Source organism: Onychomys torridus, chromosome 4 (genome assembly GCF_903995425.1).
Source record: "Onychomys torridus chromosome 4, mOncTor1.1, whole genome shotgun sequence".
In the NCBI taxonomy this organism is placed as follows: Eukaryota; Metazoa; Chordata; class Mammalia; order Rodentia; family Cricetidae; genus Onychomys; species Onychomys torridus.
Genome location: NC_050446.1, coordinates 137,673,881 through 137,692,113, shown reverse-complemented (window position 1 = coordinate 137,692,113; position 18,233 = coordinate 137,673,881). Strand labels below are relative to the sequence as shown.

At 41.0% G+C, this 18,233-nt stretch overlaps 1 pseudogene; it reads left to right on the top strand.

Moving 5' to 3' along the window:
- LOC118582289 overlaps window positions 1–18,233 on the top strand; it is a 26,846-nt pseudogene extending 8,613 nt beyond the window's left edge.

Genomic DNA, 18,233 nt, shown 5'->3' with positions numbered 1-18,233 from the left:
TTTATTGCACTGGAATATTCAGTTGCCTGAGATGTCTTTAGTGTGAATGGATGTATTGCTTATATTTTTTAGCGCAGCCTGATGTGATTGAAGAAAGATTCTTGTGTGCCTTTTGTGTGCCACACTTTGTGTTTCCTTTTGTTTTTTGACAGAAACTGCTGAATACATGTAACATTAACAGTGTTTAACAATGATTGTGTTAGTAATCGAAACTGTGTAAATGTGTTGAACTTTTGTTTTTTGCCATTAGAAAAATTCCTTAGAAACAGATATTCGTACTATGAATATTTTAGCTGATGAAGAATTCCTTCCCTTCCAAGAAAATACATTTGACCTGGTGGTTAGCAGCTTAAGGTTAGTAATCCATTTGTACTTTTAAAATATATGTTTGAGAGGCTGGAGAGATACCTTGGCTGGTAAAGTGCTTGCTGCATAAGCGTGAAGACATAAATTTGACTCACAACCCACATGAAAGGCAGACATAATGGCACATACTTGTCATCCCAGCTCTGGAGAGGCAGTGACAGGCAGATCCTTGGCACTCCCTGGCCAGCAGCAGGTCAGTCTTACTTGATGAGAGACCCTATTTAAAAGACAGTATGGTCAGACCCAAGCATGAGGTTAGCCTCTGGCCTCCACAGGCACACATGTGCAGGCATGCATGCATGTGTACACACACACAAACACACATACATGTGTGTGTATATGTTATAAATAGGTCTAATTTATGTTGTAACATTTTACTCTTAGGCTAACAATGGATAATGGATTAATACCACCACCCTCCACCCCCACCTGGAATTAAACCTAAGGCCTTGGGTTAAAGACAAGCACTCTGTTACTGAGCTGTATGTTCTTCACTGTGATAAAGTAAATTCTTTCATTTATAAACTGTAAGATTCTTCTGTTATGGATTCAGGACTATTATGGATTCAGGACACCCTAATGAAAATCTGATGTAGTGTCTTAAGTTTCTTTTTATTCCCAGATTTCTACACACAGTGTGGTAAAGCTCTTTTGCTGTCACACATTAGAGAATAAACAGGGTCAGCAGAAAACATGAGATTTAAAAGGTGTCTTATGTGTAAGTTTAGAAAGCTTTGTTCTTTTGATTTCCATCATCTTAAAAGATGCAAGATGATATAGACACTTTGAAAGACTGTTGGATGTTTTTGAAACTTGAACATACTTTGTTAGGTTTCAGCATTGATACTCTTTGGTATTTACCCAAAGAAATGAAAATTTATATCCATGCAAAATCATGAACATGAATAATATATTACTCTTTAAATTTTTTAAAAATTTGTTTATTTTATGTATGTGAGTATTTTAACTGCAGGTGTGTGTGTGCACTACATGCATGTCTGGTGCCCGTGGAGGCCAGAAATGGATGTAGAGTCCTCTGGAGCTGCAGTCACAGATTGTTGTGAGCCTCCATTTGGGTGTTAAATACTGAACTCAGCCTGCAGCAAGAGCAACAAGTGCTTTTACCACTGTGGCTGTGTTATTAATTGCTAAAACTTGGAAGCAGCTAAGATGCTGTCTTAGGATTACTGTTGCTGTGATGAAAAACCATGACCAAAGTTACTTGAGAAGAAAAGGGTTACTTCACCCGCAGTTCTCTATAAAGTTCATCATCTACAGCAGTGAGGGCAACAACCTGAAGGCAGGAGTTGATGCAGAGGCTATGGAGGAGTGCTGCTTCAGGCTTGCCTGCCCTGCCTTGCTCACTGCTTTCTTACAGAACTCAGGACCACCTGCCCAGGGCTGGGACCACCCACAATGTGCTGGGCACTCTCCCATTGATCACTGCTTAAGAGAATGTACTACAAACCTGCCTACAGCTGTTTCCTTAATTGGTCTTCTCCACTCAGGTGATTTTAGTTTGTGTCAAGTTGACAAAACTACCCAGCACAGATGATCTTCAGCACTAAGTGGTTGAATTGTGGTATATCTTGACAATGGAGTTATTTAGAATTAAAAAGAAATAAGCTGTAGACACATGGTAAGAATGTAGGAAACTTAAAGACACATTACCAAGTGAAAGTTTATTCAAAAAGCTGAGTATGTTGTTTCCAACTATATGACATTCTGGAAAAGGCAAAATTATGAAGACAGTAAAAAAAAATCAGAGTTATGGAAGTATAGAAAATGTTTTAATTTCAGATTTCAAAGTTTAATACATTTTTGTGGTTTAGCCTAATGATAATTACACTAATTAAGGTTAAGCAACTATGTGTTTCTCTTTCAGTTTGCACTGGGTGAATGACCTTCCTAGAGCACTTGAACAGGTGAGGAAACTTACGTTGGCTTAGTTCTGTGCTAGTTTATTATCCAGACTGACAAATGTTTCTGTTTTCACTGTTTATAAGTCTTACAGAGAATGGAATGAAAACAAATATTTGTAATGTTCTATGGGCTGGATATACTTGGTACTCTTTGGCTTGCAAATATGTACATTAGGTGCCATTCCTTGAGAACTTTAAGAATAGTCAGTTGTAGAATTGCTTATATTTATAAAAGATTTAATTACTGTTTAAAATAATATTGACATCCCAAAGCATATTCTTGTGTTTGTCTTTTTTTGAGACAGTGTTTCTCCATGCAGCCATGACTATCCTGCAAGCCATTTTGTAGACCAGGCTGGCCTTGAAACTCAGAGATCTGCCTGCCTCTGCTTCATGAGTGCTGGGATTAAAGGTGTGTACCACCACTGCCTGGCTACAAAGCATATTCTATATTAAAAAATTCCTTCTCTCCCTTTATAGCCTGTGAACTTTCTCTGGGTAGGAATTGTTTATGTTTCTATCTGTCCTGTGCATTACTCTCAGCAAGTGTTAGAGAAATCCTTGTAGACTGGTGTTTATCAGTGAGCAGAGAGTGGTGGGTAGATGATGGTGTGGCCAAGTAGGGGTGTTCCAAGAGAACAGTTTGAAGGAAGCATGCAGAGCCACGTGAGAACGGGCCGAAACTAGGCTGAAACTCATCAGCTGTCACTTGTACTGCATTTCTTTAGCCAAAAGAAACCACAAGTTCAGCCCAGATTAAAAGAGTAGGAAATAAATTCCATCTGATGGTGGGACATCTTTAAAAATTTTCTTTTTAGAGGGCACAAACAGGAAGAATTATAATTTTGGGGAGCTGTCATTCTTTAAATGTTTTATCTTGTAGTATTTTGTTACTGTAAAAAGCAAATGGTATCTTATAAAATTTCACAACATACAACATCTTGTAGATCCTAGAATCATTAGTGAGTACGTTTTCTGTCTCTGTTCTTACTATACAACATTACTACACACCACACAGCACTGGCTCTAGGGTTCCACACACCACACAGCACTGGCTCTAGGGTTCCTCACACCACACAGCACTGGCTCTAGGGTTCCACACACCACACAGCACTGGCTCTAGGGTTCCTCACACCACACAGCACTGGCTCTAGGGTTCCACACACCACACAGCACTGGCTCTAGGGTTCCTCACACCACACAGCACTGGCTCTAGGGTTCCTCACACCACACAGCACTGGCTCTAGGGTTCGTGTCTGACGTTAGTCACTTCCTGATTTATTTGGCGAAATAAGGTTTGTAGTCATAAAATACTAACTTGGATACATTTATTGTTTTGATGTTTCTGTCTGTGAAGTTTGATGGTTGTGTTGTATTTATTACAGATTCATTGTGTCTTAAAACCAGACGGGGTGTTTGTTGGTACGATGTTTGGCGGTGACACGCTCTATGAGCTTCAGGGCTCGCTGCAGTTAGCGGAAACAGAAAGGGAAGGAGGGTTTTCCCCACACATTTCCCCTTCACTGCTGTCAGTGACCTAGGACATCTGCTCGGGAGAGCTGGCTTCGATACTCTGACCGTGGTGAGTACCCGGAGAACCACGTCACCCGCTTACTTCATTGCTTGGGCCAGTTGTCCTTGCTCTTTCTTTTTATCTTCTTTTGGGGGGAGAGTGTCTTGCTATCTTTAGTGTGTATAAGTATAACTTGACTGAATGTTGAGAATATAAACTTTAGCATTTAGCTTCCGGGATAAGTAGCTTCAAAAAATGTACCAGTTTATGAAGAGACTTCTCTTTAAATAACACGTATTCATTTTGTGAGGGAGGAAGGTGCGCCATGGTCAGAGGACAGCTTTTGAGAGTAAGTTCTCTCCTGCTATGGGCTTCAGTACTGAACTCAGTGCTTTACCTGCCAACCCCTGTAAGGGAGACTTTAAAAATACTCCAGTAGAATCTTCAACTCCAAGCTAGGTATAATAATGGGTAAGACCACTACAGATGTGGCAATGGGTATCCATTATAGGGGCACTTGTGGTACTGTCCCTACCACCAACTCTCAGTTCAGGCAGACACAAATGACTGCATTTTCTAAGTCTTGGCTTAGTTGAGGTAGAACATGCTCTATTTCAGTCCCAGTGAAGAGTTTTATAGAGAGGATCTGTAGACAGGAAGTGTAGAAGGAACACAGATTCTGCATAGACCGATGGGATAGCACACTGGATATAACTTACTTTATTTTGGGGAGGTGTTTTTGAGACTGGGTCTCATATACCCCAGGCTAATATGGAAGTCACTATGACTTTGAACTGACCTTTCTGCCTCCACCCACGGTGTACTTTGATCACAGGCATACACACCTGGTTTCAGTGACTGTAACTTGACTCCCTACCCTATCTCTGTACTACTTAAGGGAATTTAGGAGAGGAGCTTCAGTTCTCTCAGCATTTTAAAAATAAATAAGTGCTTTTCACCCCGAGAGGCCCTTGTTATTAAATGGCCAAAGGGTATGGATGCCCTGACTACTGGTATGAAACACCTGCTTTTCTTTCACCCTTTCCTTCTACTCCTGAAACTTTCCAAGGATAGATTTCCAGAAGAGAGTCATCTCCCTTCCACCTCTTCAATCACGGTTGCTCTACAGGACTCATTACTCTTCTCAGATGAGTTGAATAGATTTACTATGATTTCCAAACCCTGTGACAGAGAAACATAACTAAATTTGATTGGAATTTTTTGGTGAAGAAAGCCTCCAGTTGCATAGCTAGAGATGATAAGCTTACAGTTAAAATAGCTATTTGAGTTAACTTATTGTGAATGCATTTCATAAAATCAACCAACCAAAAATTACATCATATCCTGTGTATTGACAGAAGGCAAGGGGGGTAAACTGGGAGAACCCCTAATCTTAAAAAATAGTCTCCAGAGGGGTAAGGGAAGAAACAGCAGATTGTGAGAGTAGGCAAGGCTTTGTCAAGAGCAGAAGACAACCCAAGATGTCACCTGTGTCTGGCTTGACTTCTGTAAACCTTTAAATTGCCTAAGTCAATAAATAGTGGTTTTGATGCTGGGTGGTGGTGGCGTTGGTGGTGTTGGCGCATGCCTTTAATCCCAGCACTCAGGAAGCAGAGCCAGGAGAGTCTTTGTGAGTTCAAGGCCAGCCTGGTCTACAGAGCAAGATCCAGGACAGGCACCAAAGAAACCCTGTCTTGAAGAACCAAAAAAAAAAAAAAAAAAAAAAAAAAAAGTCGTTTTGAGACGTTAAACATCTAAAAATTAAAAAGCATAGCTTTGTGTCGAAGAACCAACATTACTGATACAAGAAGTTATGCATTAAGGGGTTATTATATTTTAAGACTTTTTAAATTATATAAATAATTCACAAATAATTTTATTATAAATTTAAAACTACTGATCAACTGAAAAATCTATCATCTGCCTTTAATTCCTCAAATCTTAGCTCTCTTCTGAGCTGAAGATATACAGCTTAGTGAAAAATTCTTAACCTAGATTCCATCGCTAGCACCACTAGCCAATAAGAATAAAAATGAAGCAAAAGCTTCTTAAGCCAGCTGTGGTGGGGAATATGTGTATCTCAACAAGCCTCACATGGTGGCAAAGGCTTTTAATCTCAGCAGAGGCAGAAGTAGGCAGATCATTGAGTTTGAGGCCAGCTTGGTCTACATAGTGAATTCCAGAACAGTCTAGGCTACGTAGTAAGATCCTGTCTCAAAAAATAAAGTAACCTTCACAGTATAAAACAGTTACTTCATTTTGTTTTTAAAGAAGAAGCTGGCACCAGTTGTTAGAGTTTTAGGAAGATAGCATTTGTGAAGAATATTAAAAACAAGACCATTCTTGGTGGAGATAGAGCTCAGTGGTGGACACTTGCCTAGTACTCCTAAGGCACTGATAAGAGAAATTTCCTGCCTGCCCTGAGAGAGTGGTCTGGGAAATAGTTATAGCTTTTTTCCAAAGCTTGATTTTTATTTGTTTGTGATTGTCACATGAATATTACATTTTTCTTTTAAAAATAGGATACTGATGAAATTCAAGTTAACTATCCTGGAATGTTTGAGTTGATGGAAGATTTAAAAGGTGAGACATTTGTAGACTCCATTTGAGAGGCATTTTGATGGTGTACTCCATGTTAGAGGTCGGGGTAAGCACTAGGGATCCATTCCTTATAGAGAAAGCACACTGTGTCTTAGAGCTTATGGTATAAAGTGGAGGATGTGACACTGGAAGAGTTAGATTGGAATTGTGGCTAGTGCTATGAAATTGAGGCTTGTAGCACTGTCTGCTTCTGGAATAATAGAGGAGGAATTTGTTGAAGGGTACATTTGTGGTAAAATACTTCAGTGACTTCCAGTAGCAACGGTTCATATGTCAGGTCTAAGCATGCACACATACGTCTACACACACACACACACACACACATATTTACAAACATTACAAACCTTAGATAGTTTAATGAGTTTAGGATTGAAGGTTTAGTTGAGACTAGATCCTGGTCTGGGAAGTTGAAGGAATTTTGTCTGAGAAGATGGCATTTGAGCTATGTTCTGAAGAAATAAAATGAGTTAACCGGATGAAAAGGTGGGAGAAGTGTGTCTCGGGCACAGAGCATAGCATGTTCAAAAGCTTTTTGCAAGAGAACATGGCTGGAACTGGAAAGGGGGCATTTGGCAGAGGACATGAGATGGAGAGTTGGATTGGTGGCAAGTGAGAATCAGATCCTGCACAGAACCTTAAAGTCCCGGGGTTCCTTACCTTTGTCTTTATGACTGAGTAACTCACAGAAGCAACTTAAGGGAGAAGTGATGTTGGCTCAGGGTTCAGGGTGTACAGTCTGTCATGTCAGGGAAGACCTTGTGACAGGAGAAAGAGGTGGTTGAGATACCACAGCAGGAAGCCAGAGGTGACTTGGAGCCCGCCTACAGTCCTCAAGGCTTAGCACCCCAGTTACTCACTTCCTTCAGCTAGACCCTTCCACAATCTTCCAAAATGGTACCACCAGCTGGGGACTGAGATTTAAAACACATAGAGCTTTTGGCAGTGGTGGTGGTGTATGTGTTGGGGGTGGGGTGGGTGGGGGGTGGTGGTGTGTGTGTTGAGGGGGGTGGTTCCATGTTTAATCAACAACAGGCCCTCTTAACATTGTTTTCCTTTCCCTGGGTTTGATCTCCAGTACCCAAAATATATTGATAATTTGACTCCCCAAATTCTTAAAATTTGTGGTGAATTTAGTTTTATGAGACTGTGTCTCATGGTTTGGCCTCAGGCTGGCCTTGAACTCAGAGGTATGTTTCTTTGGGCATGGGCTACCCAAATTAATGCATTTTTTCCTACGTACATGTTTGCTGTCTCCTGCTCAAAATTAGGGAAGGCCCTTATCATTATTAGTTCAGATCCGGAGTGTCAGCTTGGCATTGAAAGTGGCTTCATGTAGCTGTACCAGGTTTATCACTTAGACCTTCCAAAGTTTCTGTAATTGCTCTTTTTTCAAGGTTCATTCTTGTACATACCACACCTGCAAAGTGGCCCAGATGTCAGTAGAGAGCTTCTGATTGTTCTCTGTTCGTGGTCATGCCCATGTTGAGGCCAGATTCCTTCGTCTCCATCAGACAAAGGTTCTCGAGGGTTCAGTTTTTCTTGTTCACTTTTGTATCTCCAACCTGATGAAGTGGCCTTTGTGAAATAAGCATTTGGTGATTGCAGTCTTATAAATTTTGATTACCTGTATCTTTGCTGATCATCCTCTTAACCCCCTGTAGTAATTTGAGTCTCCCACATCACTACAGATCTTCATGAAATAATTACTCAATTAAAAAAAGAATGTCCTTGTCAAGCATTTTAATTGGGAGGAAGCCAAAATATTAATATTTTAAATTTTTTAAAAGATTTCTATGTATGTGTGTTTTGCCTGCTTCTATGTGTTTGTGCCATGTGTATGCCTGGTCCCAGAGGAGGCTAGAAGAAGATGTTAGATGCCCTGAATTTAAGCTTAAATGGATGTGGTTGCTGGAAGTCGAACCCTGGTCCTCTGCAAAAGCAACAAGTATTCCAAACCACCAAGCATCTCCCCAGTACAAGATGCATACTTTTTTTTTTTAAAGATTTATTTTATTTATTTTTATTATGTATACAGTGTTCTGCCTACATGCATGCTTGCAGGCCAGAAGAGGGCACCAGATCTCATTACAGATGGTTGTGAGTCACCATGTGGTTGCTGGAAATTGAACTCAGGACCTCTGGAAGAGCAGTCAGTGCTCTTAACCTCTGAGCCATCTCTCCAGCCCAAGATGCATACTTTTAAGAGTTCATTAGCAAAGGAAGCTTCCTGCAATAAAATTTGCTAAGAGGTGGTGTTTTGGATTTGGGTAAGTGTATTTCAGTTATTTAGGAGGGAAATTTGACAGTTTTTGGTAGATCAGTTGTGGCCTTTGTGAAATAAGCATTTAGTGAATGCAGTCTTACAAATTTTGATTACCTGTATCCCTTTGCTGATGAGCCTCTTATCTGCTGTAGTAACTTGAGTCTCCTATAGCACTGCAGCAGAGTTGACTAGGGGATGGGGAGGCATATATATATAATATTATATAGAAGAATCCATCTGTCTGTCTATCTATCTATCTATCTATCTATCTATCTATCTATCTATCTATCTATCTATCAGGCAAGAGAATAGTCCCACTAGACATAAGTGTTTGTGAAAGTTCCTAGATCATGGAGCTGTTTTCCTTGTTACAAAGGAAGTAATACTATATAGAGGTACAAAGCTTGAGGATGATGTAGAAACACTCTGAAATAGTCATTGGGGAGAAAGGTGAACGGACTAGGGGAAAGTTACAGAGTTACATGAAGGATTCATTTCAAGTCAGTCAGACTTATCAGTGGTGGTTGGCAACAAACAGGGAGGTAGTTGAGTTGGTTTGGACTGAGGTTTTGCTATTTACATGACAGAAATCCAAAAGTGAAAGGTAACTCCCCAAATATAATTGAAATAGTGACCTGGAAGAAAAAGGAAATAGAGGCAGAAGTGAGCTGGGAAGTTGGGTAAAAGTTGCTGTAGCTAAGCATTCTCCAAGCAGTCAGAAAACAGTTATGGCTGAACTATTTAATCATGCTGAAAGGGCAGGATGACGAAGTCGGAAATGAGATGCTTGGTGAGTGATCTGAAGGTAAAGCAGTCATAAGTGATAACTCCTTCTGGGACATAGTTCACCTAGGAGGCAGAGGTGGAGTGTCAGAGCTCATTGGGCATGAGGTAGAGAGAATGGAATTTGATGGACACTAACATTGAAACCCTTCCTCTTAGAATGGTGGTACGACCAGAGGTGCACAGGAAAACTGAGCCAGGTCCCAGACCTAGCAAAGGAGGGGACTGACTAGGGATAACCTGCCAGCAAGCAGGAGAAGGTTATGGCTAAGCGGAACAAGTCTCTACAGGCAGAGGGTGTTTAACAGGTGGAGGAAGTAATGGCCAGGAAGACACCGAGGAACAACAGTGAATCAGATCCTACCTCCCAACTTAGATGACTGTGACTTATAAGTAATAAATACCTTCCATCGAGAGATTTCCAACTTGTCTCCTTTGTGAACTACTTGTTCATGCTCTCTCTCTCTCTCTCTCTCTCTCTCTCACACACACACACACACACACACACACACACACACACACACACCACACTTCATTAATAGCATGGATGATCTTGAGGAGTTAAAGTTGGGGTCTGTAAAACAGACTTATGCTTACCTAAGGAAGCCTTTATCTGGTTCTGAAAGTTGTAATATGCTTTGAAATAATGAAATTTATAAAATTGTTTGCCTGTTCTTTTATTTATAGACTTACGGTTTTTACAGACATTACACTTGCTTTTTTCAGTAGCCCTCTTGGTAACTGCGTTGCTTCTGTGTTAAGTGAGAAACATCAGGGCTAAGGAGAACAGTTGAATCTGAGTGGCAGAATTAGGTGCCAGACTCTTGTCTCCTGCCCTGTTGCTTGTTGTAGTTTCTTGTTAGTGATAAGGTTCTGCCCTATGTGCTTCCGTTAGTTGCCTGTTTATCACAAGACCCATTTCACACGTTTAGCAGTCTTCTGAGTGTGGACTTACACTGTCATGTTATATAGGGAAATGCACATAGCCAAAAACTTACCATTGCGGTCCCTTTTCATCATGAAATAAAGGACTGGTAGGCTATAGATTTATACTCAAGGTGATAAAGACAATAAAACACAGAAACTATTTTTTGAACACTTCCTCAAATACTGAAAACACTGATAGAATCATGGAGCCCTTTTATCTAAAAGCTTGAGACATGATAATGAACTTATTATTTCTCATTTTAGGCTTCAATGATAATTCTTCAAATAGACTGTTTATTTTGTACTGGTCTACAATAAATGCTGTGCTCATGATTCATTTCAAGAAAGAAAATAAGAAGAGACAATAAATTAGACCTGTCAGTTGGAAAAGGTTACTGCCCACTGATTTAAAAATACAGTAATTCTCTGCAGGTCTCTGACGCTTTTTTCTTTCTTTCCACGTGTGGGTGGTCCCCTGCTCCACCCACATTGGTGTGTGTTTCTAGGGATCAGAAATCCCTCAGCCTTACACATATACAGCAAGTGGTCTACCCCTGAGCTACTTCTCTAGCCCCTGGTGTTTTTGAGACAGTCTGGCTATGTACCTCAAGCTAACTTTGATCTTGCTTCGGATCACAGGCTGACCCCAGACTCACTGTCTGTCTGCCTCTACCTCTCAGTGCTGGGGTTATAAGTATATACCATTGTATCTGGCTTAGATTTTTCTAGTACCTTGATTTACAGGTGAACATACCAAGGCATAAGTAGCTTGTCTGTAGTCATGGTAAACCTAGAACTAGTTGCTTGAATCCACATACTGTATACTAAATATAGATATATCCGTAAAACAGTGAAATTGGCCTTTTTTTTGTCTAGTTAAATGCCATAATTTTAATGCTATAGCTACTTGTATTTTTAAAAATTATTTTATTATTTCTTTGAGAATTTCATACAACAAATTTTGATCATATTCACTCTCCTAAAGATCCACCCACCTTCCCTTCCCGCCCAGTTTTGTGTCCCCGCCCCCCCCCCCCAGCGCCCCAATTGAAGGCCCATTTGTGCTACTTAGATCTGTGGCCTTCTGCTGGATTGTGGTTGGCTTCTCAGTGGCTACACTCTTAGAGAAAACTGACCCTTCCTCTCCCAGCAGTTAACAATGGCTATTAGCGCCTTGGGTAGGGGTGGAACATTGTATCCAGTTCTGCTCTCCATGCTGGGACTTGATTTGGCTTGGGCTTGCCAGGTCTTGGGCATGCTGTCATACTGGTTCAAATGTGCAGCTGCCCTGCTGTGTCCAGAAGACACTGTTTCCTTCTTCTTATCCGTTTCCTGGCTCTTTCTGCTCCCTCTTCAGTGATCCCTGAGCCTTTGGTGGAAAGGGTTTGGTATATGTATTCCATTTAGAACTGAATATCTACAGTGTCTAATTCTCTGCACCATGGCCAGTTGTGGGTCTCTGTGTTACTATCTACTGCAAACAGAAGCTTCTCTGATGAGGGTGGAGAGATGCCTTAATCTAAAAGGGAGGTCTGGAAGAGGTACAAGAAGGCAGGTGTGGGATACATGGTGTCTTAGTTACAATTCTACTGCTGAGAAGAGACACCATGACCAAGGCAGCTGTTATAAAAGAAAGCATTTAACTAGGGGTTTGGTTATGGTTTCAGAGGTTTAGCTCATTATCATCATGGCAGAGAGTTTGGTGGTAGGCAGGCAGGCATGGAGCTGAGAGCTCACATCCTGATCTACTTGTAGGCAAGCAAGGAGAGACACTGGGCTTGGCATGGGGTTTTGAAACCTCAAAGCCCACCCCAGGTGACACACCTCCTCCAACAAAGCCACACCTATTCCAGCAAGGCCATACCTCTTAATCCTTCCCTCACAGTTCCACTAACTGGGAACCACGCATTCAGATACTGCTACGGTGGGCATTCTCATTCAAGGGCTATTTTCTTCAAACCACTGTACATGGTCTTCCTACCACCAGGCAGGCCACTGTGTTTTTAACCACCTTCTAGATAGACTAAGTTTTAAAACCTTTCTGGTTCCCCAGAAGGGTGCCTCAGGCCCTTCCCCAATTGGTAATGCCTGTCCCCTAGGGTTTTAATAGGTCTTACATTTTGAGGAACTGTTCCTAATGCTTACCCTTGAGAGAGATATCTGTACTGTGAGGCCTTTTACAAAAGTCACATATCTTTGATGTTTTCTTTATCTGTAGGTGGATTAAGAATTATATAAAGATAATGTGTAAAAATGCCATTTGAGAAAGTGGACAAATATACTAACTGCTGCGTTTTATATTTATTCATTTACTGTTTATTGAGCAGTTGCTGTGTGCCAACTTCTCAGCCAGTGGTAGAGATACACAGTTTCTGATCTCAAGTGGCTAATATTATAGATGAAAGAACTCCCAAGATAGACAGACAAACCTTCAGCTGTAAAATAAGAGAAACAGAGGATTTGGCCTTAAATCTGCTTAGGATGTCAGGGAGTCACCTATAGAAAAAGCTGAGCCTAAGCTAAAGTGCGTTGCCCAGGAGGATGCAGTGTAGGAGGATTTGGAGGGTAGCACAGGGCACGGTGTGTATAGAACCATGGGGTGGAGAGGTTGTTATGTCTATCCTAATCTTATGTTGGGAGACCTACTGTAGTAATAGTGCTTACGTGTATAGAAGAGGCACTGTAGTAATAGTGCTTACATGTGTAGAAGAGGCACTGTAGTAATAGTGCTTACGTGTATAGAAGAGGCACTGTAGTAATAGTGCTTACATGTGTAGAAGAGGTACTGTAGTAATAGTGCTTACGTGTGTAGAAGAGGCAGATGATGGGGAATGACAGAAGACCAGAAGCTTCTAGATGTTTTTCAGATGAGCCTTACAGTTTGTTCAGAGAATGTTCACAGAGATCAGTCAGATTTGAGTATAGTAGAAGAGCACTGTTTGCATGCTTATAAGGCGTGGTTTATGGTAAGGTAAGTATGGCACTGGCATGATCAGTCTGTCCTGATACATGAGGAAATTAAGGCACAGACAGGTAAGGAGCGTGCCCAAGTTGTATTTAGTAGAGGCAGACAGCTTAATCATCCATATTCTAAAGTCTCAGCTATTTACCCGGTGGGAAAGTCCGAGAGGGATGGGACTTGGAGGGGCTTGGGTGCTTCCAGGGGGGCTGCTGGGTCCACTGGAAAGTGGTATCTCCCCAGTTGGCTTTTGTATTCTACATCTGTGTTGTGTTTGTTTCCCAAATAGTTGAGGGATGTCTCATTTTAGCTGCCATTATTATTAATTCACAGAAAAAAGTCCAGAACTTGACCTAATTTTACAAACAAGTTGCATTATCAGCTGATGAATACATGAGAAATTTTCAAGGCTTTCACAGTGGTTTTAAGGTAAGTTCAGTTTTTTTTAAAGGCAATACTCATCACTGTTCCAATAATAACATATTAAACTTTGTTTTTAATAAGCAATTGAACTTAACCTTAAAAACACTGTGAGAAGTCTCAGCCTTCTGGCCAAGGTCAAATATGAAAACACTGAGACTCTTAAGCAGTTCCCTGCCAGCTGGTCTGATCCCAAGCTCAGGTTGAGCCTGCCGTCTTTGCTAGGTGGTTGTCAGTAAAGCTTCCCCACAGTGCGCTCTATGATATTCCACTTTAAAGATGAAAAACCGGGTATAATAAAGGCTGAATCCTAGTTTCTAAAGTTGTGATCCCCAGTCCAGTTTCTCTTGAGTACTTCACAAGGAAAGGGGTGTTGAGTAAGGCAGTGCCCGTCCCTGAGGAAGACTGGGATTGTGTTGATACTGTGTAGAGTGCTCTTTACTTGTCTATAACTGAGCTGGGCCACACCCACAGTGGTGGGATGTGCCTAATGATCTGATTTAGAATATGCAAGTGATGAAAGCATTTTAGAATGTCTAGTAGCACATTCTGTGTTGTGTATGCATTTACTGCATGTGATGTGTAAGGAGGGCAGGGCAGTGGAAAGTTGAGCAGAAACTAAAGTACTTTGTGATGATGTTGATGATGTCCATCATTGGTAATATTGTTGCAGTGTGAACCCTAGTTTACTTTTGGTCACTGTGTGATTGATATTCACTAAGTGGGAGAATGCTTTTAAGATGGATTTTAGTGGGTCTAAAATATTTTTTTAAGGTTTGTTTTTATTTTGTGTGGATACCCATAGAGGCCAGAAGAGGACAGTGGATCCCAAAACTGGAATTACTGGAAGTTATGAGTTTCTGATGTAGATACTGGGAATTGAACTCAGGTCCTCTGGAAGAGCAGTATGTGCTCTTAACCACTGAGCCATCTCTCTGGCCCTCAGCGTTTTACTTTGGTTGCAGGTTGTTTGTGTACTTGAAAAAGGGTCTCATATAGCTGAGGATGACCCTGAGATCACCATCCACCTGCCTCTGTTTCCTCAATTCTGGGATTGTAATGTGTATTTACAAATTATCATTTATACCCAGCCACAATTTTTTTATTAACTTACTAGTTTGTAGCTATTAATAATTTTTATGAATTGGGACCATTAAACTCACAAAATACAGGATTGGATTTATTAGAATCAGTGTCTCCTCCAAAGCCAGAAGAGGGTGTAAGACCCGTGGAGCTGGAGTTATAAGCTGCTGTGCGCTGCCTGATGTGTTTTGGGAACCAAACTCAGGTCCTTAGTAAAAGCAATGTGAGCCATCTCTCAGCCTCCTTGTTGGCTGCTTTTAAAAATCCATGGAAATAAAATTTGAAATGTTATTTATTATTAAAATTTTATTTAAATAAAAATTTAAAATAGGTTACTATTTTTAGACTATTGAAGAAAATAAATGAATCTTTTCTTGATTAGTGAAGTAAGTAGTAGACACTTGGTCTTTCTTTTTTTTTTTTTTTTTCCTGAAATAGGGTTTCTCTGAAGCCCTGGTTGTCCTGGAACTCACTCTGTAGAGCAAACTGGCCTTGAACTCACAGAGATCCACCTGCCTCTGCCTCCCAAGTGCTGGGATTAAAGGCGTGTGCCACCATATCACTGCCCAGCATGTAGTAAATTTTAATATTAAGAATAATTATAATATTTTAAAATTCCTTTATTTTGTAGAGTGATCTTAAACATGGCCTTTCCAAATAACTTTAAATTTAAATATATCCATAAAGAAAGATGCATAACATTAATTTGACATTACATTAATTTATCTTTTATCTTTATTTTTTGCAGTACTGGGAATTGAACCCAGGCCTCTATGTGTGTGTGTGATATGCTTGTGTGTGCATATGAGTGTGTGTGCAGTCTCCAGATGTGTGCACATGTGGTTGCCAGAGGTTGTTGTCAGCATCTTCTGTTGCTCTCTTTTCTTCTCTCTCATTGAACCTAGAGCTCACTAGTGTGCTAGACTGGCTGCTCCAAGGGTTACCCCACACATAGTTGCTCCAAGGGTTACCCCACACCTGGCTGCTCCAAGATTACCACCAAACCTGGCTGCTCCAAGATTACCACCACACCTGGCTGCTCCAAGATTACCACCACACCTGGCTGCTTCAAGGGTTACCACCACACCTGGCTGCTACTTCTTTTCTTTTATTTCTTTTCCCTAGGATTTCTTTCTTTCTTTCTTTCTTTCTTTTTTTTTTTTTGCCGGAGCTGAGGACTGAACCCAGGGCCTTGTGTTTGCTGGGCAAGCGCTCTACCACTGAGCTAAATCCCCAACCCCTCTTTTATTTTTTTGAAGACTAGGTTTCTCTGTGTAGCCCTGGCTGTCTTGGAACTCACTCTGTAGACTAGGCTTGCTTCAAACTCACATAGATCCTCCTGCCTCTGCCTCCCGAGTACCAGATAAACTTGGCTTTTTATGTGGGTGCTGGAGATTATGGTTATATGGTAAGCACTGTATCCATTTATTCATATCCCCAGCCTCTTGAACATGTGTTAGGCAAGCACTGTACTACCTAGCTATCTCTCTAGCTCTACAATAATAATTGTCAATAAATAGCCTTTGACCATCAACTTAGAGAAACAGTTTGAAATTTTAAAATAAGGAAAGAGGTCTGAAGATTAATTTTTTTTAAATTTTAAGATTTATTTATTTATTATGTATACAGAAGAGGGCACCAGATCTCATTACAGATGGTTGTGAGCCACCATGTGGTTGCTGGGAATTGAACTCCTCTGTAAGAGCAGCTGGTGCTCTTAACCTCCGAGCCATCTCTCCAGCCTTGAAGATTAATTTTAAAATGCTAAGAAAAGTGTCTCTGACTTTGCACAGCCTTGGTGCAGGGAGGAGGGGCTTGGATCTGCCTCAACTGAATGTACCAGGCTCTACTGAGTACCCATGGGAGACCTAGCCTTGGAGGAGGTGGGAATGGGGGATGAGTTGGGGGGAATGCGGGGGGTGGGGTGGGAGGAGGGAGGACAGGGGAATCTGAGGTTGGTATGTAAAATGAATAGAAAATCTCTTAATAAAAAAATTTAAAAAAAAAGAAGGGTCTCTTTTAATAACACTAAATCTAGTGTTAGTAAACTATCACAAAATTTGAAGACATGGCTTTGGTCATATCTAATGAGTCATACAGCCAGCCCTCTTCCAAGTTTCCCTCTTGTAATCATATGTGCTGCTTACAAGGAGGGGGCACTGTCACAGCGTCACAGCTAGGAGGGTGTAAGATGTGGTTTTCTTTGAAAGGCACTTGTCAATGCTTGTGACCTATCTAGAGTCTAGTGGCATTTGCTGAGCTGCTTTACTACGTACAGACTGTGGCTGTTGTGGGAAGAAGCATCCTGGGGCTTCCCTCCTGAGAATTTCTTACCTGACTTAATAATGAAGAGGCTTTAAGCAGATTTGCTCCAGTCAGTAAACAGCCTCGCTATAATCTAAAGGTGGATGAGACTGAGGATGGTACGCTGTTGGATAAGATAAGAGTGTCATGTCTTTATTCTGAGCTGCCAGGGTATTTGCAGTATTTTCTCAAACTGTAGTCTATTTTTAGGTATGGGTGAGAGCAACTGTTCTTGGAACAGAAAAGCTGCTGCACCGAGACACGATGCCGGCAGCCGCAGCGGTTTATAGAGGTGAGCCACCCACTCTTTCTACCTGCACTCACGGAGGGGTTTGTGCTGAGTGGTGTTTGCTCCGCAGTGCTAGTTCCTTCTCGTAAGGTGTTGTCAGGCTTCATGTTTTCCCTCTCCAAACACAGAGCCTGTATCTCTGTATCTGTTTGTACACAGCTCTTGTTCCACCATGTTGCTTGTCTGTGTTAAGACTTCCTGGGTGAGGCACTCATTCTCAGTCCTGCGGCTATCCTAGGACCCATTTCTCTTTGAAGTAGGTGATTGTTATTGAGCAGGTACTTCTTCTCACCTGATTGTTTCCAGAATTTAACCGTGTGTATCTTTTTAGAAATGTACGGAAATGAAGATGGTTCCATACCTGCCACATACCAGATCTTCCACATGATAGGATGGAAATACCATGACTCTCAGGTAGCCTTATTAAGGCATCACTTTTCTTAGAGGGTTTGTGTTTCTCTTTGTTTTCCATTGCTGATTAACTTAGGGTATATTCTGTTATGCATAACATGATTGGGGGTGTGCTGGGCGGGGCTTATCTATATCTAATATCTTTCTCATATTTATTGTTTTCAGGCAAGGCCAGCTGAAAGAGGTTCTGCAACTGTGTCATTTGGAGAGCTAGCAAAACTAAATGATGTCATGTCACAAGGAAAAAACAATAAATATTATTTTATTCAATTGTAATGAATTCCAGAATTTTCATCAGAAATGAGTAATTGTCACATCTAAATTATTACATTTTGAAGCAAGGAGCAACATATTAAGCTATTTGCTGGCAATCCAATACTAATCCAGGTTGA